Source organism: Alligator sinensis, unplaced genomic scaffold (assembly GCF_000455745.1).
Source record: "Alligator sinensis unplaced genomic scaffold, ASM45574v1 scaffold56_1, whole genome shotgun sequence".
Taxonomy (NCBI): domain Eukaryota; kingdom Metazoa; phylum Chordata; order Crocodylia; family Alligatoridae; genus Alligator; species Alligator sinensis.
The window spans coordinates 1,724,662-1,729,813 of record NW_005841960.1 but is presented as its reverse complement, the minus strand read 5'-3'; positions in this window follow the sequence as shown (position 1 = coordinate 1,729,813).

The following is a 5,152-nucleotide window of genomic DNA, read 5'->3' as shown; positions in this document are numbered from 1 at the left end:
TATTATATAATTATATATAATATATATATATATATTATACTATATTACATTTTATATAAAAGTGCTTTGATTGTTTTGAGAGCAATTATTAATGATAGCCATATATATGTGTGTGTAGCAATTATTTTGCTAGCAGGATCTCTGTGTGTGTATGTATGCATGTATATATGTATATGTGTGTTTAAATTATTTATAATATAATTTAAATAAACACACATATACACACACACACATATGTAGTGCTAGCAAAATAATTGCTATACTCTCTCTCTCTCTCACACATGTATATATGTGTGTATGTAATATATATATATAATATATATAATCAGTGTTATATATATCAGTTATATATATATATATGCCTCAAAGGAATTGAAGTTGTAACTTTGCAAAGTATACCAATATCTTCTGTTTGAAATAATTGCTATCAAAACAATCAAAGCACTTGTATATAATAGAATGACTACAAATTTTGTGCAGAGATCCATGAAAGATGTTATTGATGTTCATTGCCTCAAGGGAAGAAAATGTATTGTTTAAAGGTAAATCACACTAAAAGATGCAAAACCCATAGTAAGGCAATTGTAATGATACTCTAACAAAGTTCACAATTTGTACCATGGACTTTTGTTGTCTTTATTAAAGCTGGATCTTAGTGAAACTGGGTGTCACTGCCAGTATCCTAAACAGAATACTAGCAGCCAGTATCCATTTTGACAAGTTTTCTAGAGGTACCAGTACCAGAAGCTGGGATTTCATCCTGAGAAAAATGCCATGATCATAATCAGTTAACACTCCTGACACTGTAATAATACAGGAGAGCTTTTCTGATACACATTAAATACACAGTAGTATCAAATCCACTTTGAGTCAAGTAAGTAGAAAAAACACCTTCTCTGCTAGTGACCTAAATTCAGTCATCTTCTTATGTACTCATTATTTTGGTATTTCAAATATATTACAGAGGCAAACCCCTGAAACTAAATTTAAAATCCCAGGCCAGACCCAACATTCATTTTGCCTTCTAATTCTAGGTAAAATTCTATGTACCTTTCTGACAGGTATTCCTTGGTTTCCCATTAAAAGTTGTGTTCTGCGGCCTGTAGCATGATTTACTCCTTCACCCAAATCAAAGAAAATCCTTCTCTTCCAAAGTGACTAAAATTCAATCACACCAGAAAGAAAAAATATTTTCCCCAGTACAGCATCCTTTTTTTTTTTTTACAAGAGACAGTTCTTTACTCACTGTTTGTCATTTTTGTCCTTTCTCTATTAAATAAGTCTTTGTACCTTCCATGAGCTAAATTCTTTTCCCATTGGTGTAGGAGGAAAAAAAAAACCTGTTGTTTCCTCCTTTTCCTCTTATAAGGAATCTCAATCTGGGAGGGAACACCTACCAGAAAAAAAAAAGGAAACAACTCACAGACTCAGATCTCAGGTTATTTTTCCTGTGACATTTCCTGCCCACAGTATATTTAAACCTTCACAAATCACCAAGTAGGGTTTACACAACTATTAATAATTTACTTCTAACTTTCTCCTTAAATTTTAAATAGCAGTAGAACTCTCAGCAAGAAGCTGAAGTCCAGAATATTAAGTAAAACCTGGGTGGCAATATCATCCATGCTTCTTTTAGAGCTAAGGCAAAAAGGAATTATCTTGTATGTGCCAGGCCATCAAGAGTGATGATTCAGGATAATTGTTTTACCTAGTGCACAGCTGTGTGCTGTATAGACATCCTTTACATGGATATTCAAATTCTCTAGTTCCACACCAGAACCATACTGTGAAGAGTTATGTTACATCTCAGCTCTGTGTTCTTGGGCAACCCTGGCACAGGATGCAGTCTGTCTGACTCACAAAGGACTCACCCCCTCTCCCTCCCCTCCTCTACCTAAATGAAACTGATTAAGATGAAGTGAGAGACACACCTAAGACCCTCAAGATAAGGGTGACAAGAGTGAACCAACTACCCTAGGCCTCATTTGCATCCAAGATGGAACCAGATGACCATTCATTTACATGAGAGATGGAGAATAGAAAGCCTGAAGCAGAAACTGCAGTGAATTCTGGGACCAGAGAAGCAGGGGAGCACTGCATGATGGGGAATCTGTGCTTCCAATGTTAATCAACCCATGTTCACACACACCCAGCTCAGCATTTATCAAACCAGTTCTAATCTGGATTTACTAAGGACTTTCCCCCCCTCCAGACATACACACAGCTCTAAGTTTAATAGGCATCTCGGGCCGTACATTCCCCGTTCCCACTATGGGAGGCCTATTTAAACTTGATTGACTAAAACTTGGTTGCTGGGTTAGGGAATGCTGAGGCAAGAGACCGAGTCAGAGGGGGTATGGGCAACGTTTGAACAATGGTTAAGGGTTCATCACAGCATCCAGCCTGCTGGAGCCCTAATCACAGGTGTTGTCATACTTTTCCCGAGACGACTGGTGGGAGTCCACTCCACAAAAGGTTATGAGCACCCCAATTATTGCTTTAAGTCTGTTAAAAGACTATAGTAAGATCTGGAAAAGTCATGCTAAGCTGAGGCTTGTGCACAACAAGTAAAAATCCAAAATCCTGATGCTGCAAGCTATCTATTGTTCCTGAAGAAACCATGAGATATCCCATCAGTATATCTGCCACCCATAGGAATCTCAAGCTGGCTCCCAAGTATTTGGGTTACTCCCTAATCTTAAGTGTTTCCTGATTATCAATCAGTTTCCTGAGATGGTCCAAACCAGATAACCCCTTGTCAATAGAAAAGACAATGATTTACACTACTGAGGGTGCTACGGAGCAGCTGAACTGAGGGTATAAAAATCTGTAAGTGTGTGTGCTGCTAGAAAAAGAGGAAGAACAGGAAGAGGAAAAGGAAGGAAAAGAAGTAGAAGCAGGAGGAAAGAAGGAGAAGAAGAAAACCCCTGTGCTGACACCATCCCCTGTCGTTCTTGGGACGCTGGAAGAACAGATCATCTCTCCCTTCAAGGACTGTGCTACAGACTGTGCCTGTCAGCTTTGCAGCCTGAGTACCGTGGACTAGGTGAGATCCCAGCGTTCTCTGTCTTCTTTCTAGGCATAAACTTCTGAACCTGAACTGTATCAGTTAAGCTTGAGCTAAGTTTCCCCAAATACTTAGTGAAACCAGGGTAGTATTGGTGAAGCCCAAAAATATTGTGGGGTCTGCTCATCAAGAGGCCAAAGATTGGGATGTGCTGAGTTTGAAACACATAAGGGGATCAGCTTGTACAGGCTGATTGACTCAGTTTGACTCAGACATGCCCTTATGAACTGAATGCTGGCCCATGAGGGTGTCAGCTGGACACCCAGCCGGATTCAGAGGGATTCTATTTACCTGTGTGCTTGTGTCTGACTGCATTTTATTGTTGCTCTTATGAACTGATTCTTGGCATATGAGGGTGTCAGCCTGACCATGCTGATCAGCCCGGGCAGGTCAGGCGTGTCACGTTAATTTGTGTGTATTTGTGTGTATGACTGATTTGGTGACTGGAGGAACCCAGTCCCATTGAGATTGAGTCCTGCAAGATAGCTCTACTGGGGGTGAGGGCTTGCAGAAGGGAGAGATACAGCTCCGTATAGTAACACAAGCAGCACATTGACAGAATCACCAAGACTCTAGAAACTATCCCTAATAAATGAGCACACCCCAAAGTAATGGGCAAATTTGGTAACAGTTACCTCAAAGCTCACATTCCCCATGTCAATTTGCTATAGGGCTTAATTTATGAGGAGCATTACATATTTCATACTTGCTCTGCTCTTCCCTAATCAATGTTTTCCTAACAAGAGCTATTCTGAAACTTTCCAATGATACAACCTCACTAGAAAATACAAGTTAATTAAAACTGAAACTTTGTCAGGTTGATTCTTTGGTCTGGAAGAAGATTTCTAGTCCATGCTAGGGAGAGACTCATACCAGCATAGTCAAGACTCCAATGAGTAGGGTATTTTGAAGAAGATGGGTGCCCCCTGTTCAAGGCATGGTTATGAGTCAGGCACAGCTAAAAATGGAAATTGCAACCTCTCCTATCATCTCAGGCTTATTCTGGGGAGCTCCTCTATCTTTCTCCAAAAGAAGAAGGCATATTTTTGTTCTAATGCAAAATAAAAACAAATGTTGAAACCTCAAATTTATTCACAAGGTGGATGCTTTATTTTCCAGGAGACTACTGATTTAGATATTTTCTTCAGAAAGACTAGCTCCAAACCTTAAGTCGTGGCCTACTTATCGAGGTTTTACTACAAATCTTTCACCCTTGTAAATCAAGGAAAGGGAAGTTTGTTGCTATATTTTTTTGGGCCATGACTCTGTTCAACTGATCAGTCTACACTTTGGACCTTTTCCCTTCCATTGCCTCTGGATCCAAGAACCCACGCCACCTTGCTCCTTGCCACCATGGATGCAGCTGTGCTGAAATCCAGTATCTCTCTTTATGGGGAAAAACTGGAGAGTAAGTCAAATTCTAAGGTACCCTTATTGAGGTGGCTAGAGCATTTTACTACTCTGGAGCTACTGTTTCAAGGAATTATTCCTGAGATTATGGACATAAACTCAAATGTAGGAATCCAAAATATCTTTGTAACTATATGGGCCACTTTACAATGATAGAAGCTGGGATTTTAGATGTACATTTATAGTACAGTTCCATGGAACGCAATTTGATAAACAGAATAATGAGAGCCCAATGATATAGTCAACGCATTGCATTTTGTCTCCTTATTCTGCATAAAATATTGCATTTTCTCATCTAAATCCTGGGAAGACTAACATATGGGCAACAGAGAAAGGAACTGACTACACTGCATCTGTTACTTTGCTTAGAAGGAGCTTTGGTGAATTGATTGCTCTCCCTGGTTGACAGTACAAAACCTTATTTGTGCTGCATGCAAACTGCTTGATATATGTCTCCATAAAGACTCTCATCCATTGCTGAACTCAGAACAGACTGGTACGACAGGGTGCTTGGTGCACCTGTCACTTCAAGAGGGAAGACTGCAGGAGAAGCAGCTGCCAGGTATGCCAGGGGCTGATTAGAGAGTTCAGAAGGCAGCTGAGCTTGAGGCATATTAGCCCAAAGCATGAGCTGGGCAGGAAGTCTAGCCCTGAGAGCCAGACCTCGAGGAACTC